This window comes from Ranitomeya imitator, chromosome 4, assembly GCF_032444005.1.
Source record: "Ranitomeya imitator isolate aRanImi1 chromosome 4, aRanImi1.pri, whole genome shotgun sequence".
NCBI lineage: Eukaryota > Metazoa > Chordata > Amphibia > Anura > Dendrobatidae > Ranitomeya > Ranitomeya imitator.
In genome coordinates this window covers 575,582,680-575,610,022 of record NC_091285.1, presented here as the reverse complement: position 1 = coordinate 575,610,022, position 27,343 = coordinate 575,582,680, and the positions used below count along the sequence as shown (strand labels likewise).

General features: G+C 43.8%; 1 protein-coding gene across 1 annotated transcript in view; it reads left to right on the top strand.

Moving 5' to 3' along the window:
* The window catches only part of IGDCC3 (immunoglobulin superfamily DCC subclass member 3), a 233,753-nt gene that overhangs the window by 8,450 nt on the left and 197,960 nt on the right, over positions 1-27,343 (top strand). The window lies entirely within an intron of this gene.

Below are 27,343 nucleotides of genomic sequence, written 5' to 3'. Positions count from 1 at the left end.
GCCGACCACACTTCAATGATCACCGAAGGATCAGTAACATGTTCATTCTATGTCATGTTATCGGCAGCACGTTTAGTTTACACAGGACGATGTGCTGCTGATGAAAAATGATTTTCAATCTTCTTTAAAAATGATCTCACCCGAAGACCAAGAGTTTTTCTCATTCGTCCTGTGATTGCTGACCTGTTTAGCGAGACCGATGATCAGGAAAAAAATGTTTATAAGAATGTTCCCAAATATTGGCTTTTTAAATTGTGATTAAAGGTATGTTTCTAGATGGCATTTTTGCTGTGTTTTTTATGCAGCCTATTTGATGCAGGGTTTTATAGTACCAGCATAATCCATGTGATTTTTGTAATCTCATGCACATGCTGTTTATTTTCCATAGGTATTTTGTGCCATGCCAATCACAACTCGGAAGCTCATCTAGCAGTGAAACAGTTTCAGATGCTGCTGTGCTTTGATTAGCAGTATCTGGGATGGAGGTTTGAAAGTGAACACCCCCTGAGAAGACTCTGAAAAGACATCCAATTGGTCTGCTAACAGAGATTTCACATACTGCGCTCCATAAGCAATAAATGTGAATATATTGCAATAAAGCAACACAGTGCAAAACGCAAAAAAAAAACCCACCTCAAAACGTCAGAATCAGGGGAACTCAAAGATTTTTACAAAGTATTTAACTCAGTTTGAGCAAGTGACAGGTCCTCTTTAAAATCCGTATCACTTTACTACTAATTCCGATATAGTCGTCAAATCCGCAATGTATTTCCCCCGTGTGAACATACCCTAAAAGCAGCTCTGATATCAACACCATTCAGTGACAAAGCAATGTGTAGTGTTCACACTTTCAAATATGGATACCGTGCCAAAGTGATGGGGTCTGCCGCTACAAGGGGACGGTTAGGCGGCTGCTGTGAATGTTTATTTACATGGCGCTGTTCTTTGGCTCTGTAGCCCCTTACGGATGTCCTCCATGTGTCAGAGGAGCGGCTTCTAAATAAAAGCCAATCCGCCTCAGCAGATGGCACACAATGTATAGTAAGTTTGCATATGTAAATTCGTAGAAAAAGACAAAACCTATTTCCAGAATGAAATCTGATCTACATTGGCAGCACAGTTGAATACACAGTTGAACATGATAGAAAATTCTTTATTTATTATGGTTTTTGCTAGTTTTATTAATTTGATTGTTTTGGGTTTGAAAAACATGGAATTGAGTGTTTGGATTGGTACAGACAGGGCACTACTTATAAAATGAATTCTGCCATCACCGCATACAAAAATTCAGATACCAATAAAGTGCCTTCTGTCTCTTCCGAATTAGTATTAACGCTCCTGAAAAACATTATTTTTCGTTTTGGACCACAGACTATCACTGTTTCTTTCTTTCTTTGCTTGAAAGACTTACAGATTAATGGACCTTAATGACCTGGGTGGACATCATTGCCCACTGAGAACCAGACTCCAGTCACACGACAGCTTAGGTCCGGAAGGTTACTGCTATGATTAATGCGCAGGATAATGCTGCTTGTTTTGCCACTACATGTTAATAACGATATGTCATCCATTGCTGATAGTCAAAAATAATAATAGACGTGTCATTTATATAGCTGAAAGGCACAAGAAGCCTTTCATTGATAGAAGTGAATAAGGTAGAGCTAGAAAAGTCTTACAGGGGCTTTCTCAAAACCACAACTTATGCCCTATAAATAAGATGGGTGATAACCTGCTTGTCATGGGGTACTGAAATGCTGGGACACCCAGTGATCCCAAGAAAGGAATTCTGCAGAGCCCCACTTTGAATAGAGCTGAGATCCGCATACTGCACCTTCGCTCCATTCATTGTCTATAGGACTGCTGGAGAAGCAGAATACAGCACTCCACTATTTCCAGCAGTGCCATAGAAGAGACAAAGTTAGGTTTTTCTGTACCCAGGAAAAAATACTCAGCTTGACGACCCCTTCTAAACAACACTAAAGTGATATGAGTTGTCATCATGTGACCACTCATATGCGATTTACATACTTATTAGTTATAACCGCCACCCTCATCACCCTTATGAGCTCTATCCACCACACTGTCCACCCTTTTTAGCAATAACCACTACATTATCCCTATATTTGCTGCACACTTTCTCTACTTTCCTATATACTGTACTCTCCCACTGTCCCTACAATGCTGCCCCTTCTCTATACTGTGCCTTCACACTGTCCCCATGCTGCACCATCGCTATACTGTGCCTTCACACTATCCCCTTACCCTGCCCTCTTTCTATACTGTCTTCCTTACTCTCAGTTCACACTGTGTCCCCACATACAGCTCAGTCTCTATACTATTCCCCCCTTCTCACACCCCCACATATTGTCCCCACCTCCTCAATAAAGTACCCTCATTGGAATGTTTACCTTCCTGCCATTTTCTCCTTACTTGCAGCACTGCAGTGACGTCAGCAGCGTGATTAGGTAACCTCAGCATGCTGCTGCACATCGCCTTCACTCTGGAAATGATGGTGATCAGAATTGCATCTGAACGATGTGAATACAATTGACAGCAGGGATCCGATCTTGTACCCGCTCTCCAAGATATTGGTCAGTTTATCAACGATCCAGGAGCAATTTTTTGATGAACACTTTTTTTCAGCATGATGGATTACCATGTCGCATGGCAAAAGTAATAACTAAGTGCCTCAGTGAGCAAAACATTGAAATTTTAGATCCAGAAAACTCCTCGGATCTCAATCCCATTGAGAACCTATGGTTAATCCTCAAAAGTGGTTGTGATGAACTCGAAGCACTGGTTAGACAAGAATGGGTTGTCATCAGTCAGGATGTGGCCCAAGACAGTCGATATCCAGCTGCCAGGGCAAATTGCAGAATTCTTAAAAAATAAGGGATCAACACTGTAAATTTTGAGTCTTTGCATAAACTTGATGTGTTTGTCAATAAAAGTTTAAAACTTTGGCCCCAACTGTAATACAAAATGAGTTGTTTCAGTTGTGCCCTGACAGTTCATGATCTTTGAGCATGTCTATCCACCTCGCTGAAGAATAGAAACAGGCAACTTCACAGCTATACCAGTTTACCAGTTGTGGTAGATCAGCTCATTCAGATGTACATGGAGGTAGGCACAGGAACATTGTTTCTTTAAGTCATTCACTAATTTATTATGTACATGTGGCAAAAACCATAGAGAAGTAAAAACAAACACAGCCCTTTGGGCAAAACAGGAAAACAAAACAAAATGGTGTCTCACGGTCCATACGTCTGTGGGGATCCGCCCGTTCAGGGTTTGCAAAAACACATGGTTCAGTTTAGCACCAACACAAGCACTTTCCTGGAGTTAGACTCTCTAAACACACTGAACACTGAATGCCTAAGAAGGCCGACTATTTAAACCCCAGACCACACCCTGGGATGGAGATAAGGTGGACAACCTCCCACCAGCTCTATGGTTATCCACAAAAACCCAGCCCTAAAAATGGCCGATTAACCCCTCTCAACACATAGCGTGCTTGAGGAAATTCCTGGGTTTCAAATCACTGAAACTAAAAGCCTCAGTGAAACATATCTCCCCTCCAACACTTTGCCAATGACTTTGTTACACTGCGCACACTTCCAGTTATACCAGTGCACAGTTCCAGCTATACCTGTGCACAGTTCCACTGCAATGTACTCATTGACACACAGATCCCTGGACCAATGTATACATCAGTTTTGCTCCTTCTACCACGTCCTTTCCATTTATGCAAATTTCCTTTAAAAAATTAGTCCAAGCCTCATTTTCCCCAACTTGTCTTTGGGGAACAGTTGGGCTCTAATGCAATGTCAGCCACAGTATGTCCTCAAGTACTAAATACAATGGACAGATTCATCAAATCTCTCTAAAAGAAAAATTGTCCTTGTTAGTGTAGCAACCAATCACAGCTCAGCTTTAATTTTACCAGGACAATTTAAGAAATAAAAACTAAGCTTCGATTGGTTTATATGTGCAATAAAGACAGTGAGGCCCATAATACCAGCCACAGCCTCCCATTGACAAGAATCCTGCCCTGAGAACAAGCACATGCACATTTTAAAGGGTTTATCCACAATTAGAGTCCATTATTTTACTTATATGCATATAATTGGGGACTAAAAATCATTTTTGAAATTGTGTTTCGTTCAAATTTTGCACCGTTTCACACATCATTTGGATTCGGCAGGCTTCCCGAAAATTGACTCAGGGGTAGATGACCCTTTTAAATAACATTTTTAGTGTAGCAATGGGTGAGATTATTGTTACAGTCTCTTTATTTTGGAAATTGTGTTCAACTACAGGTGGACATAGCAAATATCCTTTACTCAATCCTTGATCACTGACAGCAGGTGGACAAGTGTGATCAATGGCCAAGATCACCCTCAGTGACCTGTATAATCAGTCACAGATCAATATTCTGACATATTTAGCTACAATGTGATGCAATTGCTATAGGCATTTTAGGCAAATGTCAGAAGTGAATCCCAACATAAGAAGTATTAAAGCAATGTGCCATGGATGGCGATTAGTGCCTGTACCTGCACATGTTTGACTCCCTAAATGTTACTTTACCTGTTATGGGCTGTCTAATATATTACTTTTTTATTCTATGTCTTCAAATGCTGTAATTGTTGGATACCAGTTGTCTCCATATGACATACAGTATATCCTTGATATTGTTTGTTTTGAATGTATAGTTTTTTTCTTGAAAATATGCAAAAAGCAATGACATAGCATAGGGATATTGCAGGAAATTATATCATGGTATTAGAATAATGTCCTTTCTTTGGTCTCCCAGCAATCTGCATTACATTTACAATGTTAGGTCACGGATACACGCTCAGTATTTCGTCAGTGTTTTTCATCAGTATTTGTAAGCCAAAATCAGGAGTGGAACAGTCAGTGGAAAAATATAAGGCTGGAGTCACATTAAACGTATGTCCCAGTCTCATACAAGTATAATCTGATTTTTCACACCTAGCATCCGATTTACTTCCGAGTGCAGTGCGACTGCAATGCGATTTTAACATGAGCTTTTACATACAGCAATTCTCTATGTCATTTACACATCATTTTTAAAGGAAATATTTGTCAAAATACACATACACATATCCTGCCGACTCCTGCAGTGATTTTACAGAACACGTCAGATGAATTGCCGGCTATTCTTCTATCTCTCTATGTAATATATATACAGTACATATATATATGTGCGTGTGTCACTCACATCTATATATCTATGTGTATATATCTATTCTCTCTATTCTATTCTAACCTGTCAGTCTGATTTTACCGTATGCGGCACATGAATTGCCGGCTTTTCTTCTATCTATCTATTATATATACACAGCTCTGGCAAAAATTAAGAGACCACCACATCAAAACCCTGTCATGGGCAGCCCAATCTCCAGACCTGAACCCCATTGAAAACCTCTGGAATGTAATCAAGAGGATGATGGATAGTCACAAGCCATCAAACAAAGAAGAACTGCTTACATTTTTGCACCAGGAGCAGTGTGAAAGACTGGTGGAAAGCATGCCAAGACGCATGAAAGCTGTGATTAAAAATCATGGATAATCCACAACATATTGATTTCTGAACCCTTCCTGAGTTAAAACATTAGTATTGTTGTTTCTAAATGATTATGAGCTTGTTTTCTTTGCATTATTTGAGGTCTGAAAGCACTGTTTTTTTTTGTAATTTTGACCATTTCTCCTTTTTAGAAAAAAAAAATATACAAAATTTATTGCTTGGAAATTCGGAGACATGTTGTCAGTAGTTTATAGAATAAATGAAAATTTTACATTTTTCGCAAAAATCTATCTATAAAGAGAAAAATCAGACAAACTGAACATTTTGCAATGGTCTCTTAATTTTTGGCAGAGCTGTGTATACAACCCCTGGCAAAAATTATGGAATCACTGGCCTTAGAGGATGTTCATTCAGTTGTTTAATTTTGTAGAAAAAAAAAAAAGGAGATCACAGACATGGCACAAAATTAAAGTCCTTTTAAATGGCAACTTTCTGGCTTTAAGAAACACTAAAAGAAATCAAGAACAAAAAATGTGGTAGTCAGTAATGGTTACTTTTCTTAACCAAGCATAGGGAAAAAAATATGGAATCACTCAATTCTGAGGAAAAAATTATGGAATCATAAAAAACAAACAAACAAAAAAAACTCCAACATCACTAGTATTTTGTTGCACCACCTCTGGCTTCTCTAACAGCTTGCAGTCTCTGAGGCCTGGACATAATGAGCGTCAAACAGTTCTGTTCATCAATCAGGCTCCAACTTTCTCCGATTGCTGTTGCCAGATCAGCTTTGCAGGTTGGAGCCTTGTCATGGACCATTTTCTTCAACTTCCACCAAAGTTTTTCAATTGGATTGAGATCCGGACTATTTGCAGGCCATGACATTGACCCTATGTGTCTTTTACCAAGGAATGCTTTCACAGTTTTTGCTCTATGGCAGGATGCATGATCATCTTGAAAAATGATTTCATCATCCACAAACATCCTTTCAATTGATGGGATAAGAATAGTGTCCAAAATATCAACATAAACTTGTGCATTTATTGAAGATGTAATGACAGCCATCTCCCCAGTGCCTTTACCTGACATGCAGCCCCATCTCATCAATGACTGTGGAAATTTGCATGTTCTCTTCAGGCAGTCATCTTTATAAATCGCATTGGAATGGGACCAAACAAAAGTTCCAGCATCATCACCTTGCCCAATGCAGATGCGCGATTCATCACTGAATATGACTTTCATCCAGTCATCCACAGTCCACGACTGCTTTTCCTTAGCCCATTGTAACCTTGTTTTTTTCTGTTTAGGTGTTAATGATGACTTTTGTTTACCTTTTCTGTATATAAATCCCATTTCTTTTAGGCGATTTCTTACAGTTCAGTCACAGACGTTGACTCCAGTTTCCACCCATTCGTTCCTCATTTGCTTTGTTGTGCATTTCCTGTTTTGGAGACATATTGTTTTAAGTTTCCTGTCTTGAGGCTTTGTTGTCTTCCTTGGTCTACCAGTATGTTTGCCTTTAACAACCTCCCCATGTTGTTTGTATTTGGTCCAGATTTTAGACAGCTCACTGTGAACCACCAACATCTTTTGCAACATTGTGTGATGATTTACCCTCTTTTAAGAGTTTGATAATCCTCTCCTTTATTTCAATTGACATCTCTTGTGTTGAAGCCATGATTCATGTCAGTCCACTTGGTGCAACAGCTCTCTAAGGTGTGATCACTCCTTTTTAGATGCAGACTAACGAGCAGATCTAATTTGATGCAGGTGTTATTTTGGGGTATGAACATTGTTTTTGTGACTTCAATAGACTGTTGCCTGTCAAAACGTAGATGGAATTTGGGGATTATGGCATTTAGAGGGCCGCATATGCCGTCCATAGGAGTTTTAGCCCATCATGAGGTAATACCAGAAAACCTCCACTGAGCTAGTCTTCTGTAGACTGACGCACCCTTTCCTCCTTTTCCCACTTGCCATATAACTGATGGTCATCTGCTATATCATCAGTCAATAGATCTGTTTTAGCACTGCACATACCCAGAACACTAAAGGAATTTAGAGACACCTCTAGTAAATATGTTACAGACAGGACAAAGGAACAAATGCAAAATGGAAACCAAAGTGTGAATCCATTTTTTTAAATTGATTTTTTTTTAAAGATGAATCTGTTCAAAAATGGAAATGCAGCGCCCCAGAGATCTGGTCGTTGCAGTATGACACTCTGCCACTAAGGGGAGTGATGGTACGTCTGATGGCACTGAAGGAATTCTACTGACCAGGTATCACCAGCACACATTACACTTCACACTCCGGCCACTAGGGGGAGAAAAAGGCTTTATTTATTGGGCCACTCCTCACACTGGTAAAACTAGGGGTTGGATAGAAAGTTAGTCAGAAGCTGACTGGGTTGGATTCAGGCAACATCCCGTGGCAGGGGGTGTTGCAGGGAGGAGACACAGGGGGGTTCCTGTCAGGCGTGGGAACCTGGCAGGCACCTAGCGACCAGAGCAGAACGTTACGGAACCGCGCCTGCACACCCCGCGATGGTATCCTAAGAAAGAGACATGAAGCGAAGGATATTGTGGAACAGTGAGAAACGAGATCAGCACAAAGGAGAGCCAGTAGGAGTCGTGCCGTGAGACCGAGGCAACATCCTTCTGAGGCGCACAGCCGGTGGCCGCAACACCGCGGGAGTGACTGACTCTAGGCCTTACTTCAAACTCCGCAGGACAGTTAATTATAGGTTGGCTGTCTCACCTAAACACCTATGAAGACATAGGGGGCAACTGTGGGAGAGGGGTGTCTCTAGGGTCCCGGAAGAACTCCAGGCCTTCCCATCATATGGGTGCGTCCTAGCCATAACATACCTGGGGGACGTTGAACTAGAAACATCTGGAACAAATTAGAAAGAACAAACGAACGAGAACAGAAGTTATGAGGACTATTCCGAATGCTCAGCAGGGTAGCACTACAACACACAGGCGCTATTGGTAGGCAACGATTTCCACCTGCAAAGGGAACTCTGGATGTGCCCATCGGACCAGCTGGTCTCAGATAGCCCTGTTAAGCGTGCTCTGGATTGAGGATCCTGAAGTCTTCAGTAAAGAGGTAAAGAGACTGCAACCTTGTGTCCTCGTTATTGACTGCACCTCACACCATCACCATCCACCTTACTGGGAAGCCCTGGGGATACATTTCACCTGTGGGAAGATATACCATCTAGCTGCCATTCCATATACCCAGCGGACCCCACAGCAGCGTCGGTCACCCTGACCGAACACCACAGGTGGCGTCACGAAACCTTGACAGACTCCTATCCCCTTTTATTGGACGCCCCTTAGCAAGGTCGCGGACCGGGTCTAGCCACCGTGACAGCCTCAGAACCGAACCAGAGAGGCCCGATACCGAGAACTCGTGGCCCTGTGTCTGGGGGCGCTCCAGAAACGTTGCTTTACATTTACTCCATTTGTAATGGGTCCATTTTTTTTGATAACCGGATATGTGAATACAGCCTAACATAAAATTTCAAGGTCCGGTCGATTTCTACAGAAGACCATGTACAAAAGTAGACTGTCTCTCTAATAAACCATTTTTGTTCCCATTTTTTTTTTATATCTCACTTTTGTTAACATATGTATACTTTAACCTAACAGACAAACGCTACAAGCCGAGCGATCTGTCTAGTTACGGACAGTGGACAGAAGAAAAAAAGTACACAACTTGTTGTGTTCAGCTCATAAGAAAGTATACTCGACACAACTCATAAATGTAAACCCCGAATTACACAGTGGTAGATACAAAGACTCCAAAAAGTAAATTATCCACAATCCCTTCACCCATACCTGTCTAGATCATCTTCATCCATCGTTTCCTCCTACTTTATAAATTGGAGAGTTTAATAATTGTCCACTTTTCCAGTTCTATTCATATTGTAGGAAGAGATCTCTCTTTATACAGTATTGAGAACATAATGGAGCTTTCTCTATACTGTAGAGCACTGGTCTCCAACCTTTCTTACTTTGAGAGCCACATTCAGCTCTGAGAGATGGCCATAACCTTTATTTAACAGGACCTCTTTCATGTACATCATAGTGACAACAAGAGTTCCACAGTCCTGATATAATAACAGTCAAAGCTCCACCACAGACAGCACACCAAAACTATGTGCCCCCCTAACTTGTAGACCGTATACTTGAATCCTTAGATTCCCTTTCATTATTCTTCCATCAAACAATCTTACCAAACTATCACGTCCAGCTTCAAGGGCCTCTTCTGACTGGCAGGATCATCCTATCTCCAGGTTATTATATTTATGCTACCTCCCCACCAGTATACGCACATCCAGATCTGCTCTTCTGTGCAAGGCTACTCACAAGTCACCATGTGAAGACCTTCTCTTCCATAATGCATAAAGCTGCCAGACAACCCCGAGCCACACAAAATTGACACATGTGGTTCCCAACCCACAGGTAGGAGATCCCTGCTGTATTTTATACTTTACATGGGCAATATATGCATACATCCCTTTAGCCACATCCACTGCTAACTGATGCATAAAATAAAACATCATGCAATCTCCATAGAGAGACACGAGCTGTAGAATTCATACTGTGAGCTCATTGACTTTTGTTATGGTCGTATCATAAGCTGCCACTTTTCTAACAAATCAGTTTATCAAATGTTTGCTCTGCTAGAGCTGTCCAGGATGAAAGTGCTATTCTGTAAATGAAAAAAAAAAGTGAAACATGGAAGAGAAACAAAATCCTACATCCTTGTCTGCATGGACTCTATAGAGAGGAACGTTCCATGAAGTGATGGATCATGCATCACCGAATGGTAGACTGAGGCCTAATCTGGGTTTGTCAAGTTATATGGATGAGTAACAATGTTCTGGGTATGGATGTCAACACCGTGATAGCACGTATAGCAGCTGCAGTGAAGCCAGCAAGATATACAGTCCACCTGTGTTTCATGGTGAGGGTCAGTTAGTAGTGACTAAGGCCACATTCAGTATTTGGTCAGTATTTTATATCAGTGTCTGTAAGTCAAAACCAAGAGTGGGCGAAAAATGCAGAAGCGGTGATGTTTCTATATTTGGCTACGTTCCCACAATGAGTTTTGGAAGAGTTTTTGATGCTGCACATTTTCGAAAAAATGCAAGTAACCTATTTTACCTTATAGGTGCAGAAAATCTGCAACATCAAAAACTCACCAAAAGCTCTTATTGGGAATGTAGCCTTAGGCCGGAGTCACACTACCGTAGAATACGAGCAAGTGCTATGCAAGAAAACATCGCATAGCACTCGGACCAGTGTTAATCTATGGGGAAGCTCACATCACCGTTTATTTTCTCGGGCGTATTCAGCGTGCTAGTGAAATCACAGCATGCTGCAATTGTCGCCAAGACTCGGCCGAGACTCGCCAATGCAAGCCTATGGGTGAGAGAAAAAAAAAAATCACAAAGCACTCAGACCATGCGAGAACTGTCCGATTTTTGCGCACAGGAATCCTTTGAAAAGCCGGCAATTCATGTGTAAAATCATAGAGTGACAGGTTAGAATAGAATAGATGTAGTTTTAGGCTGGTCTCTCACCTTCCTTATGATCAAGGATACCCCACAATGTGAGATTTTGCATGATGCCCCAGATCGATGTCGATATACAGTCATTTTGTATTTCTTCCGTTTTCTTACTATTCACCAACAGTTGTCTCCTTCTCACCCAGCATCTTACTTATGGTTTTGTAGCTCATTCCAGCTTTGTGCAGGTCTATGATCTTGTCCCTGACATCCTTATAAAGCTCTTTGGTCTTGCCCATGTTGTAGAGCTTAGAGTCTGACTCATTAATTGAGTCTGTGGACAGGAGTCTTTTATGAAGGTCACTTTGTAAGACAGCTGTCTTTAATGCAGGTAACGAGTTGATTAGGAGCGCCTAACTGGTCTGTAGGAGCCAGAACTCTTAATGGTTTTTAGGGGATCAAATACTTATTTCTCACTGCAAAATGCAAATAAATTTATATAATTTATACAATGTGATTTTCTGGATTTTGTTTTTGATATTCTATCTCTCAATGTTAAAATTATCCTACATTAAAATTATAGACTGTTCATGTCTTTGTCCGTGGGCAAACTTACAAAATCAGCAAGGGATCAAATACTTATTTCCCCCACAGGACATACTGTGGCTGACATTGCATTAGAGCCCAACTGTTTCCCAAAGACAAGTTGGAGAAAATGGGGCTTGGACTAATTTTTTAAAGGAAATTTGCATAAATGGAAAGGACGTGGTAGAGGGAGAAAAACTGATGTATAAATTGGTACAGGGATCTATGTATTCTATGTGTATATATCTACAGTATTCTCTCTATTCTATTACAACCTGTCAGTGTGATTTTACTGTACATGGCACATGAATTGCCAGCTATTCATCTATCTAATAATAATATACAGTATAAATATATATATATATATATATATATATATATATATATATATACAGTACAAACCAAAAGTTTGGACACACCTTCTCATTTAAAGATATATCTGTATTTTCATGACTATAAAAATTGTACATTCACACTGAAGGCATCAAAACTAGGAATTAACACGTGTGGAATTATATACTTATATGGGCCGCTGCACTGTACCTCCCCCTCCGCCTCCCGTGCCGCCGCTGCCGCATTTAACTATACCGGCGTCTATGACGCCGGTATAGTTCAATGCAATGATGGAGGAGAGAGCGTCTGCTGCTGACGCTCCCTCTCCCATCATTCCCCGCTCTGCCTCTGACACTGCGGGTGCGTGATGACGTCATATCATTGCGCACCTGCTGTGTCCCGGGCAGACTGCAGCCACCGAGACAGGAGACAGGAGCAGTGCGGGCAAGAGGAAAGGTGAGGAGAGTGTTTTTTTTGTTTTAACTGGACTGTGGGGCCATTATCGGGGGGGGGGGGGAGTTGGTGGGGGAGAGATGAGATGTGGGCTGTGCTGTATATACCCCTATGTGGGCTCAGGGCTGTGCTGTATATACCCGTGTGGGCTGTGCTGTATATACCCCTGTGTGGGCTGTGCTGTATATACCCCTGTGTGGGCTGTGCTCTATATACCCCTGTGTGGGCTGTGCTCTATATACCCCTGTGTGGGCTGTGCTCTATATACCCCTGTGTGGCTGTGCTCTATATACCCCTGTGTGGCTGTGCTCTATATACCCCTGTGTGGGCTGTGCTCTATATACCCCTGTGTGGGCTGTGCTCTATACATCCCTGTGTAGGCTGTGCTGTATATAGCCCTGTGTGGGCTGTGCTCTATATACCCCTGTGTGGGCTGTGCTCTATATACCCCTGTGTGGGCTGTGCTCTATATACCCCTGTGTGGGCTGTGCTGTATATAGCCCTGTGTGGGCTGTGCTGTATATAGCACTGTGTGGGCTGTGCTCTATATACCCCTATGTGGGCTGTGCTCTATATACCCCTGTGTGGGCTGTGCTCTATACACCCCTGTGTGGGCTGTGCTGTATATAGCCCTGTGTGGGCTGTGCTGTATATAGCACTGTGTGGGCTGTGATCTATATACCCCTATGTGGGCTGTGCTCTATATACCCCTGTGTGGGCTGTGCTCTATACACCGCTGTGTGGGCTGTGCTATATATAGCCCTGTGTGGGCTGTACTGTATATAGCACTGTGTGGGCTGTGCTGTATATAGCACTGTGTGGGCTGTGCTGTATATACCACTGTGTGGGCTGTGCTGTATACTATTACGCGGGCTGTGCTGTATAATGCAGGCTGTGCTATATACTATGCAACTTGTGCTATATACTATGCGGGCTTTGATATATACTATAGGGGGTATATTATATTCTATGGGGGAGGCCGTGTTATATACTATGTGGCTGTGTTATATACTATTGCAGGGGTATATTATATTCTGTAGGGGAGGCTGTGTTATATACTATGGGGGTATGTTATATTCTATGGGGGAGGCTGTCTTATATACTATGGGGGGCTGCATTACATTCTATGGGGGGCTACATTATATATTATGGGGAGGTGGGCTGTATTATATTCTATGGGGGGCTGTATTAGATTTTATGAGGGATGATTGCATCATACTCTGATGGGGCTGCATTATATTTTATGGGGAGGTGGGCTGTATTCTATTCTATTCGGGGCTACATTAAATTCTATTGGGGGCTGTAATATATATTTATATTCTATGAGGGGTGATTTCATCATACTCTATGGGGGGGCTGCATTATATTCTATGGGGGGTTACATTATACTCTGGGGTGGCTGCATTATACTCTGTAGTGTGGTGGCTGCATTATACTGTATGTGGGCTGCATTATACTGTATCAAGGACTATGGGGAATACGTTATACTATATGAAGAACTATGGTCCATCATACTATGGGAAGTGAATTGTACTACATGGATGACTATGGCGGTGCATTATACTATATGGAGCACTATGAGGAGTGTATTATGCTCTGTGGAGGACTATGAGGAGTGTATTATCCTATATGGAGGACTATGAGGAGTGTATTATACTATGTGGAGGACTGAGCAGTGTATTTTAATATATGGAGTACTATAGGGAGTGTATTATACTATGTAGAGGACTGTAGTGCACATTATAATATATGGAGGACTATGGGATGTATTTTACTAAACAAGTAAAATGCTGCATATTCAGATTGTTTTTGCCGGAACAAAAATCATTGTTCTCAGCAGCACATCGCCAGCGTAAACTGTAGATGTGCTGCTGATAACATGATGCTGTATGGTGATCGGTTAGTGATCTGTTAGCGATCGTTCTGTCCCATCATTCTTTCTCAGATGGTGGAAAGAGGCCGGGAAACAAGCGTCCAACGACTTCAGTATTGTCGATCAAACTCATTTAGCGGCCTGAGATCCGCGCATGTAAATACAACCGAAATGCTTTTGTGTGATGTGCAATATGTTAGCATTTTGGGCCCCATTTTAAACTTTGCCTAGGGACCCACTTTACCTAAAACCGGCCCTGCCTACAAGTGTATAAAGATATTATACAGTCACCATGTGACAAGTGGGCCTGTGTAACTTCAAATGCCAGGGCTGAATTTTAGTCCCAGTCCGGCCCTGCCCCAAGGAATCGGCCGGGTCAGCCAGAAACAGTAGAATATCGTCCGCGTAAAGCGCTACCTTCTCCTCAATCATCCCGAATTTGAACCCAGACACCTCATCAGACTGCCGAATTTTGGCAGCCAATGGTTCCACAGCCAGGGCGAACAAAAGAGGAGAGAGCGGACACCCCTGCCTCGTCCCTCTAGCTAGATGTATAGTCTAAGATAGCTCCCCATTCACTCTAACTCTAGCCACCGGCTGCGAATACAACAGCCGAATCCAGGACACAAACTGTGAGCCAAACCCCATATGTTGCAACACCTGCCAGAGACATCCCCATTCCACACTGTCGAATGCCTTATGGGCATCTAAGGATGCCATAACTCTCTGGCCACAGTTGTCGGACCTAAGCTGCAAATTCATAAACAGCCTTCGCAGGTTAACCGCTGTGGATCTATCAGGCATAAAACCAGCCTGATCTGGGTGTACCAGGTTGGAGATGACACTAGTCAAATGAGTCGCCAACACCTTGGCCAGGAGCTTGACATCCACAGTTAGCAGAGAAATTGGCTGGTATGATTCAGGTTGCCCCAGATCTTTACCTTCCTTAGGAATTACCACTATTATGGCTTCTTTCATGGACGCTGGCAAACACCCTCTACTCTTAGCCTCATCTAAAACCGCCTTTAGGCCATGTTGACACGATCCTTTTTTTCTTGCGGAATTGCCGCGATTTTCCCGCTGCGGGTCTGCAGCTGTTTTCCATGCAGGGTACATTACATTGTACCCTATGGAAAACAGGAACTGCTGTGCCCACAATGCGAAAAATAAAAAAAAAACCGCGCTGAATAGCTGCGGGAAAAAAGAAGTACCATGTCACTTCTTTTTTCGGAGCCGCAGCGGTTCTGCACCCATAGACCTCCATTGTGAGGTCAAACCCGCAGTAAAACCCGCAGATGAAAAAAATATCTGCGGGTTTTACTGCGGTTTGTGGTGCCGAACCGCTGCAGCAGGAAGTGCGGGGAAGCGGGCGGAAGTGCGTGGGCGGAGTGTGGCTGCCCCCCCGTGCTCCGATCCCGCCCCCCGTGCTCCAATCCCACCGCCCCGTGCTCCGATGCCCCCCCAGTGCTCCGATGCCCCCCCGTGCCCTAATCTCCCCCCCTTATACTTACCCGGCGTCCCGGTGTCCGTCCGGCCGTCTTCTCCCTGGGCGCCGCCATCTTGCAAAATGGCGGGCGCATGCGCAGTGCGCCCGCCGAATCTGCCGGCCGGCAGATTCGTTCCAAAGTGCATTTTGATCACTGAGATAGGTTATATCTCAGTGATCACAAAAAAAAAAATAGTAAATGACACCCCCCCCCCTTTGTCACCCCCATAGGTAGGGACAATAAAAAAAAATTAAGAATTTTTTTTTTTTTCCACTAAGGTTAGAATAGGGTTAGGGGTAGGGTTAGGGGTAGGGTTAGGGTTAGGGGTAGGGTTAGGGGTAGGGGTAGGGTTAGGGGTAGGGTTAGGGGTAGGGTTAGGGGTAGGGTTAGGGTTAGGGGTACGGTTAGGGGTAGGGTTAGGGTATTTTCAGCCATTTTAACTGCATAGAAAACTGCATAAAAAAAAGGATCAAAAAAAGGATCAAAAAACGCATCAAAAAAGGACAAAAGAAGGACCAAAAAAAGGACCTGCGTTTTCTGCCAAGAGCTGCAGTTTTTTAAAAAACAGTCCTGAAAAAAAAAGGATGGAAATCAGGAACGTGTGAACATACCCTTATTCTGGGAATCAGCACCTCCCCCATATTTTTATAAATTTCAGCGGGAAACCCATCTACTCCAGGCGCCTTCCCATTAGCCATAGATTGTAATGCCCGAATCAGCTCCTCCTCCGTGATGTGAGCCTCTAAACCTTCTCTGTCTACATCGCTCAGCCTTGGGAGTCCCAGCCCCTCCAAAAAAGCCACTGTGTCTCCCGCCGACACGTCAACCTGAGAGGAATTTTCGGAGACTTTAGTGTCACTCCCGGAAGCCAGGAAATGGACAAATGAAGTACTCCTCTGGGCAGAAGCCACCAGCGACAGCATGTGGCCCACAGTTTCACCCTCCTGAAAATAAGTCAGTCTCTGAAACTCTCGCTTCCTTTCCGCCTTTCTTAACAGAATTTCCTCTAGATGATTTTGAGCTGTTTTCAATCTATTCCCAGCCTCAGGAGTGCCCTTTGTTACCATCTCATTCTCCGCCGCCCTCAGCCCATCAATCGCTACCTTCTCCACCTCTCTTGTCTTCTGCTTACATCTACTGATATCTCTGAACAGCAGCCCCCTTAAGTATGCCTTCATGGCCTCCCATACCGTAAGAGCATCTGTACTCCCATCATTCAGCAAAAAGAATTCCGTCACCTCCGTTTTATTTTATCTAAATCTATACTAGTTAGGGTGAATCTTCCACTGTCTCCTGTTTGTAGCCTGCGCCCCAGCAATCAGAACTCCACCTCAATTAGACTATGGTCTAAGAGGGCCCTAGGTAAGTACCGCACATCCCCCACCATTGTGTCCAACAGACGATTGCCGAGAGCCAGATCAATCCTGGACAGAGTACTATGGGCCGGCGAATAACATGAATATCCCCTTTCCCCAACGTGTCTAACTCTCCATAGGTCAGTCATACCAATTTCACGAATATAAGTCCCAAACGTAGTAATGCGTCCCACCGTCCTATTCTGGGAATTTTTATTTTTGTCCCAAAAATCATCACAGATATTATTGAGATCCCCAATGATTAAAAATGGTGTCGGGCCCCAGCATTCCACCCGTTCCAGCACCTCTCTAATTTTCTTACTTGAATACGGGGGCGGAATATACATTGCCGCTGTTAGGACTACAGAGATGGGTACGAGAGTGGACCCTCTGGACCGTAGAAGTCCCCCTCGTGGGCGAGCAGACCCGGTTTTAACCAACCCCTATACAGGGGCTGTTTAGGAGCAGGCCCAGAGGTTACCTTACCACGGTAGCGGATACCAGAAGGGACGGCTCAAGTAAAGGGAAGGCTGAAGAGTAGACAAAACTGAGGACCGGAATCAGCAGCGGAAAATCCAGAGGCAGAAGACACGGGAACGGAAGGCAGGAATCGGCAGAGGAGAACTGAAACAAAGTAACGGAAAACAAACACAGTAAATAGTAGCGCCGGAGCGCAGAGCAAGTACAGAGACACAGCGAACGGCCAGAGACTAAGCAAACACTAAAGATACTCAGGCACCTCCTAGCAGAGGAGGTGGCCTGAAATACCGTGCTCTCCATGGTGATTGGCTGCAGATGCACCACACCCGGTGCTAGGTGATCCGGAGCTGTGAGGCTGTATCTAGTGCTGAAGCCTGTGTGCCTGCGCAGGAGCGCCGGAAGTAGGGGCACAGGAACGAGCGATGCCGGAAGAAGATGGCGCCGCCCGAGAGGAGGAGAGGACAACGCGCCGAGCGCTGAAAGAAGAGCGCGCGAGGGGGGCGGAGGCGGCACGCTGAGGACCAGGAACAGAGCGGTGAGCAGCCGCTGTAACAGCCGCTATACACATCAACACTCCATTTATTTTACATTTTACCACCACATACTGACCATCCACATCCACCTGCACTTTCACCTCTTCATAATGCACTCCCACGGGTATCAACACAGACACACCCCTAGAATACGTGGAAAAGGTAGAATGGTATGCCCTCTGTATCCAGCGCCTATTTAATACATCCACCCTCTCCCGCACCAAGTGCGTCTCCAGCAGGCAAATCATTGAAGCGTTCTGATCTCGAGCATACTGCAAACTTGCTGCCCGCCTATGCTTATCCACAAGACCTCTTACATTCCAACTCAATATCTTAATGCAACCCCCCATCATGTGACTCATCATCCTTCATAATATCTTCACTCCAAGGTATGAGCTGTCTAATCCCTCCCGCCCCCCTACCCAAACCCAACTTAAAAAATGCTACACATTCTGCCTCTTCTCAAGAGTGGGGATCCACCGCCCATTGCGAACACTCTCCCTTGCTTTACCCTCCCCGCTCACCTCCCGCTGCCATAAAGATCAGAATTTCCCACAGTTTTTTTTTTTTTAAAACACAACAAAACATTTCAACATATATTAACATGTAGAAAAACTACAAACTTGCGGTACCCCGCATAACCCTCCTCTCCCATACTTATTAATCATTACTGTCCCCGGCCCTTCCCTCAATACGGCCCAGCTCAGCCCTCAGCAGCCGCCCATCCCTTTAGCAATTATGCTAATTAAACACGGATCCCTCCCCCAGCGCCAGAGAGATATCTCCTATCCAGATCTCCCCTAAAAGTAAATCGCCTTTCCCTTTAAGTTCTTTAGCATTAGTGTCAATCCACTGGGTAGCGTCCTCAGGTGTCAGGAAAAAGTGGGTTTTGTCAAAAGCCACGACTCTTAACTTTGCAGGGAACAGCATAGAGTATTGCACTCCCAGCTCCCTCAGTCGTCTCTTAACCCCAGTGAACTTCATCCTCTGTTTCTGAACCGCAGTAGAATAATCCGGGTAAATAGCAATCCTTTGACCTCCAGCCGTCAGGTCCTCCGTTTCTCTGGCCTTCCTAAGGATAATGTTTCTGTCCCTGTAATTCAGTATTTTGGCAAGCATGGTATGGGGATTCGCTCCTGGGGCAGGGGGCTGCGGCGGGACCCTATGACCTCTCTCAACAGTAAATACCTTCGTCAGCACTGTGCCGCCAATTTTCTCCATCAGCCAATTTTCAATAAACACAGTGGGGTTTCTCCCCTGTTTTTTCAGGGAGACCCACTATACGTATATTATTCCTTCTGGATCTGTTTTCCAAATCCTCATTTTTGGCGGTCAGCTCTGATATTGCTTGGGCGAACTTTTTCTCCGCTTTTTGCAGTTTTATTATGTGGTCTTCTGCAGTGCTCACCCTCTCCTCCACCACCCCCATGCGTATGTCCATCCTCTGCAGGGCAGCGGTTATCTGTGCTGTGTCTCCTTTAACCTCCTGCATCTGGAGGGTCAGGGACTGTTTACATGAGGAAACCAGCACAAAAACATCCTTGAGGGTCGGCTCAGCTCCTGGGATCATATCTTCAGGTCCCCCTATTGCCCCCGCCATACTGCTCTTCTCCCTCCCCTTCTGTACCTCATGCTGTCCTGCCGGGCTCACATCCTCCTCCTCCAAATCAGCTCCAGCTCTGGTATCCTTCTCAGCCTCCTCCGCTCCTTCCACTCTGGCAAACTGCTGAAGCTTCGCTGCCACCTCCATGTGCCTCTGACATGCGGCGTTTATCTTATCAGTGTCCTCTCTGGCCTCGGTGCCATCTTGGCTGGCTCCTGCATCGCCAGCTCCTGTGTCCTTCTGCCGCCTTCTGGTCATTTCCTCTCACACCGGGACCACCGCTCAGCACCGCCGCACTCCTCAGACCCTCAGCCAGCCAGTATGGGGCAGAAAGGTCCGGTCAGCAGCGTCCGCACAGGATTTTAGCAGGTTAGCAGCGGGAGTGCTCTTCTGTGCGTCCGGACATGCCCCCAGGGATGAAGATTTTTACTAGTGACTTTGAGCTGGAGCATTCAAAACTCCTCCCAATGGAGCTAATGTCAGGCAACAAATATGTCAGTGGCCATCATAACTCCACAATGTCAGTGAGTTAAACACTGGTACATTTAAGGCTCTGTTCACATTACTGTAAGGAGGAGGACCGGGCTGCGGGTACCTGTAATGAGCCAGGTCCGGAACTATTGAGGCTGTGTCCCATGTTACCCAGGGGAGGGAATAGGGGACAGGACAGGTCCCATGACCCGGGAAGAGGGGGTGTGTTTAAACCAGATACAGAGTCAGCAGTCAGTTTCCCGCCATCAGGGAGAGTGCAGGAGGGTGAGCAGCGCGCACCCTGAGCATCTGCGCCACAACGTACTGCGGCCAACATCCTCTGGACACTCAAGCAGGACGGTGAGAGTGGAGTGCGCCGTGCACCCGGCAAAAAGCAAGACTGCGCTCACGCAGGGAAATGTGGGACGGCTGCAGGACATTGAGTTGTGGTCCCCTCTGCTGGCCAGAGCGCAGCAGCCCACGCCTGTTGCTGGGATTTCTGCAGCTCTCTTTGCTTCAGCTGCACAGGCTTATGGACTAGGGGCGCAGCAGGTAAAACCGGTGACCGCCGACTGCAGCCAGAAGTTGGACCCTTATTTGTGCGCCCCCATCTGCGGACACTCCTCCGGCCATTGTCGGTACTACAACCCCCAACGGATCATCTGTGGCTGAGGAACCTAAGGACATGATAAGTTTGATAATTGAACTGCTGTTACTGTGCAATTTCTCTTTTCAACTTAACTGTTCATCTCCCTGTGAGGAGTTCCCCTATTGTTCCAATTAAACTGTTATACTGTTAACCCTTGCTCTGCCTCCCTTGTGTCACCTGCATCCCGCAGTTTGTCATTCCAACAAGATTATGTGTTATGAGAATTTCCAAGCAAGCCATAGTATCCCTCATTAATAGGCTCTCGTGTTATTAAACATATACCGCATGGCACACTTCTTTGGCAGGAATCTTCAGCATAAAATAGTTATATACTTAATAATAAAGTTGAAAAAAGACACATGTCCATTAAGTTCAATCAAGAGAGAGGGCATGATAAAGGAAATGGCATATATGTACAATCATAATTCATGACAGAGTCTGTCCAAGAAGAGATAATCTTTTCATCTTGGTCCCGATTGTTAATCTACCAGACCAAGCACTCAGAAAAAAATCTTTATACATTTACATAATTATTTATATTTTTTCATCTAAAAAAGCATCTAAGCCCCTTTTTGAAATGGTTCTCGTTGTGACCAACTCTTGTGGTAAACTATTCCCCAGATTAATAGTTCTTAAAGAAACCTTGTCCCCTTTATAGTCCAATCAAAACACTGATATCTTGGCTTCTTAGGTCACCATGAAATTGATATGACAATATTTGTATAGTCAAGGTTAAAATCTTCAAATTTTGGTGAACGTGATTATTATTGATGAGCAAACGTGCTCGGATAACATGTTATCTGAGCATACTCGGGTGTTATCTGAGTATCTTGGGCATGTTCAAATAATGTGTTTGACTCCGTCTGGCTGCTTGTTTTGTGGTTGTTATACAGCCGCAACACATGAGCGGATTGCCTAACAAACAGTCTAACAGTCGCGATTCATGCAGCCGTTGGGACTCGAACATATCATTCGAGCATGCCGAAGATACTCGAATAACACCCGAGCATGCTAGGATATAACATGTTATCCGAGCATATTCGCTCATCACTAGTGATTATATTTTAGAGAAGTGGTTGTCTCATAGAACATGGCACATATACATAAGGTACAAGGAAATTAGCTTTCAAAGAAAAAGTATGATCCACATCAGGGGTGGTGTATTCACAGAGGTGGTCTTCTGGAGAGGTTTAACAGTATTTATCTTTGGTGGTTTGTGGTAAAATTAGGACAACCAAAACCACTGCAGCTGTAACTATATTTATCAACTTGAGCATTGATAAAATACTGATGTTGAAGTCTTGTTCCCAGTAACGCCCTGGGATGTCCAAATCTAGGTAGTAATGCCCACTTTTCTTTGTGGGGATTAAGTAAATCTAATTCCTTTTCAGCCTGCATTATGTCCAAAATTTAGGACAGTCTTGGCAAATTTGGGATCATTGGCAGCTATGGATGTAACAAATAAAATGCACATATCTTTATATTTAGTTATTCTGATTTTCTCCCAGTACTGTTGCCTGTGGCTGCCCATACTGTATTATCAGTTACCATAGACAATGACAGGGGCTGTGGTGCAACATGGGCAGCTGAACAGTGGCTCAAGACGTATGGGGGCCACTTTCCAAAGTAGGAGGAATTTTGCATTATGATGAGTTATTGAACCACAAAGGACCCATATACTGTTCTTGCGCTGGGGTCTTCTTCTGTCTGTGTCTGCCTGTTTACAATGCAACTGTTGGATGTTAAGATATTTCAGAATCCATAAAACAGTGTTGTAAGAGCATACCAATATAGGGCTTTTAATAGATCAGACCACGCCCTTTAGAAAAAATCTAAACGGGGTCTTTTCCTAATACTAAATTATTTCACTACAGGAGCAGGTGGCACTGTCATGTGTTTGATCCTTATACTCCTGGAGGAGAAGGATGGGCCGAATATTTCCCTCTCCCTTTTTGGTAATATTTCAGTGAGTGGACAGGGAGGCCCTGCACAGGTTGAAGAGATCAGATCTTATTTCCCTTATGCAGTAATAGTTTAGTAATACTCCATGGAGAAATGGAATTGCAGGCTCAAGCCCACAAATAAGACATTTCATCCCTATATAATGCGGAGATGTTAATATTTGTCTATGTTCTTTATAAGATGACTCATATGTAAAGGATGGAGGGATACAAAGCGTGCTACTAAGAACAAGCATGAGCAGGAAATTAGAGAGAGGAAGTCACATTATCTGGTTTAGGAGAAGGGGTCATTATACCAGGGGCCCACTGGGGAAAATCCTCCCCATCCTGATCATTTCCCTTTGATCTGACACAAGGAATATATGGGTTCTTGCACAAAGCAGGACCACCGCCCTATGTTTCACAGTTGTTTGCAGTCCTTGCAGGTGCACAATTTTCCCTTCATGTCTTAACTGTGTAAACTGGTTCATAGTCACAATATTAGTGTCCCAAAAACATTATTTCAAACATGGTGCACCATAAAATAGGCCATGTTCAGTGACCTACATCATTTAACTTTCTGTCTCTAGAAAGGACTTGATCAGTTCTTCTATTTTCAAAATATAGTTAGTGAATGGGAATATTTTCAGAAATTTATAACCAAACTTTTTCTTAAAGCACCCCTTGAGCAATTTTTTTTTTCATTTCAGCCCTAGAGTGGTGCTAATAACGTAAGGTCCCTGACCATTGTCTTAAACTTACCAGCCGCTGCCTTCAGTTCTTCTCAGCGCCGCTCCGGTCCCGATCCGCCTTCTTATGACTGCAGCTCCTGATTGACCGGAAGTCGAAGGTAATGGTCCCAAGTTCTCAATTCAAGTGTTTGAGAGCCAAAACGGAGCTCTTATATTGAGAAGTGACTTCCAGCTCACCCTGCAAGCACTGAGGCGATCCAACTGATCAGAAACTGCCGGAGACCGGCCAGAGTGGTGCCAATAAAAGATGAAGACAGCAGATGGTAAGTATAAGACTAGGAGCAGGAAACTTTGATTAATAGCACCATTCCTGTGCTGCAATAAGGAAACCCACTGGAGTGATGCTTTAAGAGGAAACATTCAGGAGACTTCTTTCACACCTGCGTCGGTACGGGTCCGTCGCTAAGCATCGGCGCGACGTACCGACGCACGTTGTGAAAATGTGGCACAACGAGGGCAGCGGATGCAGATTTTCAACACATCCGCTGCCCATTCTAAAGTCCGGGGAGGAGGGGGCAGAGTTCCGGCCACGTATGCGCAGTAGAAAATGGTGGACGCGACGTACAAAAAAACATTCCCTTGAACGTTTTTGCATGCCGACGGTCCGCCAAAACACGACGCATCCAGTGCACGACGGAAGCAATAAAAGTCTATGGGAAAAAAACGCATCCTGCGGGCACATTTGCAGTATCCGTTTTTTTCCCAAAACGACGGATTGCCACGGACGTCACACGACGCAAGTGTGAAAGAAGCCTTAGCTATGCATCTGAATGCGTTTACCAAGGAAAAGTAGCCAACTGGCACTGTTCCTGGCACACAGCTCCCAGACACTTTTCACTGTCAGCCAAAGCCTAGTATTTCGAGGAGTACAACGCATGGAACAAAGTTTTATGCAGTGTTAAAGTTTGTAAAGAAAATGCTCAGAATGCCTCCCGACTGTGACTTTAAATAAGCTCTGAGCACTAATTACTATGCTCATATATTTTAATAAGGTCTTAGAGGTTACTGGAGCTACAGCTTATCTCCGCAATATTCATGAATACTCCCTCTTTCTATTTCCATTGTACAAAGATAGGAACTTCTCAAATGTATTCTGCAGGATGGAGAAACTAATAAAGTAATTTGATCTTTCTCATAATAGAAAGCTATTGCTCTGCAATTCTCAGATGGAGTCTGACTACGCTATGGTATTATACATGATATTTCTTAATTTAGAACTACTGTGTGCAGATATACAGTAATTAAAGGGTAAATACAGTCAACAACCTTTTTGATATTTTACAGAGGGGTATCGAATAATTACAGGGTTGAAGACTGTGATCCCAGACCACCAATGGTTTTCAGAAAGTAACCATAGCACACATAAACCCCTCTTATATATTTGTTCTGCTTAAAATTTCACAAAATATTCTGAGCAAAATGCATTAGGTTTGGACATGACTTGGATCAGATATTACTTTGATCGATGATGGCAAACATTTTAAAACAATTGCATTTGTTTAGAGTGCACCTTATTAAAATGACTTTGATGCCAAAATTACTATATATTCTCCATAATGCGCCAGTGTGGATATCGCGTGGAAAATTTAGACAGATTAATTCCATGTTCAGGAAAATGGTATGGGGGAGACATTATCCACCTATCAGACTGGAGACGCTTCAGCGACCCAAGGAAGATGGGGATATGGCTTTGCCTAATCCTGAAGTTTATTTTCTTGCAGCCCAGTGTCAGCATTTAAAGGGCTGGGCGCATGAGGGGTCGTCCAGTGCGGTACAGCAATTGATGGAAAGGGTGACGAAAAGAAGGCCAGTAGTACAGTGTCTAGAGGATGGATCCCGGGGGCATTGGGGAAATTGTATCCAACTATATTTTTGTTAGGTAAGCTGTGGGGTAGATTGAAACAAAATCGTGGCATCACGGGACTAACCAGGTTCTCCCCGCTATGGCATAATAATAACCTACCTGAGTTTCTGGCATTAGGGGTATTACTAGAGTGGCAGGCCAAGGGGATTCAATATGTGTATCAAATACTTGAGCAGCGGGAGCTGAAATCCTTTTCCCAACCACAGTATCTGCGGATGAGACACGCATTTGGAGCTCAGAATAGGGATGGATGCATTAGAATCCAAAGGGATATAGTGTTGGAATATGTGTGCGGGGAAGGGACTACTAGGGGGGATAGCTCTACTCTTTATAAAGATTTACTGCATACATATCTTTTGGGATTTCCGATAAATGCGAAAGCTAAATGAGAGAGGGATCTGGGCCCACTGGAGAATGAAACGTAGGAGTCGGTGCTGGAGTGGGTTCCACGACTGTCACTATAGGCTGTCACAGCTCTATATAGTGCACAGGGTCTATAAATCTCCGGAAGTATTATATAAAGCAGGTCTGCGTGCTGACTCTGATTGTCCAAGGTGTAAGTCTGCAAATGCTGATATATTTCATATGATGTGGACGTGTCTGAGACTGGCTGCTTTTTGGTTGGTGGTTTTGAGTCGTATAGAAGGAGCGTATAGATGCACGGTGCCATGGATCCGTTGGTATGTTTGCTGGGATATGTGGATGAGATTGGAGTGGATAACACCCTGAAGATAGCAATTGCCAGATTGTTGTATATGGCCTGAAAGGTAATAGTGTGAAATTGGATTAAGGTTGAACCACCTACAAGAGCAGAATATCTTCAATATGTGAAGCAGGGTCTGACACTGGAAAAAGGGATCTCTAAGAAAAGAGGGAAAATAGAAATGTTTGATAAACTGTGGTCTTCGTGGCTAGAAATGGGATGAGGTAGATACGTGGGAAGGGAGAGTCTAGGGCCTGACTTGGTAAGGACAGAATAAGAGGTCTGCGGTCTTACATGGGATGATATTCATTCAGTATTATTGATGGTGGCGATATTGGAAGAGGTGGGCTGTCTTCTTGGGCGGGGGCGGGAAAAGTTGGGAATGATGGGGATTGGTTAGGGGGGAAAGTTTTTTATTGAAAACAAGAATATAATATGTAAATTGTGCTGATATTCTTAATAAAAATTTACTTGAGTTAAAAAAAAAAATCTTCATCCCTGAATTAGACAGATTATCATTTTAAATCTTTATATACTGTACATCTCTACAGCTCCTTTCTAGGAGGCCACATCCCGTTCATTCTCCACTCTCACCCATTCAGTGGACATCTGTATGGAACCTTCCTGTCCTCAAGGTGCCAAGTTTTTGCCATAAATTCAGGGAAAACCACAGTCTTCTCCTTGTGGACTCCACCAACTAGGGTATGCGAAGGTAGAGCATGGCCCCACTCATCAAATCCATCAGCGCCGGCTTTACTGCTAGCTAAGTTCCCAAGGAGGAGATGTGGTTTGTGTGACAAGGAAATCTTGTTATCTACAGTCTAATTGGTTGACTATAGTCAAAAGTCTTAATTTTCGTCTTTCAGCTAAAATTGTTTAAGCATTGCTTTCCGCTCTGAATGGTCTTGTGAGAGTATATAGTGGTGTAGTGAAAAGAGCTGCAGCTTTGGGAATATTGTAATTATTAGTTATTATAGAATAACTATTTTAGTTAGCATGAACATTTCACAGGGTTTTTAGATCCTAATGTTGAACTAATGTGAAATGTTGCTGACGTGCATACCTTTATATTGTAGGTCCGTGCTTCCATTTTCTAGAAATCCATTGGCGAATGTTTAAGCATTGGGCCTGTATTGCACTCACAGCATTCCAGCCTCTCTTCCTCTATCACCCCAGCCTTCTTCCTGTCA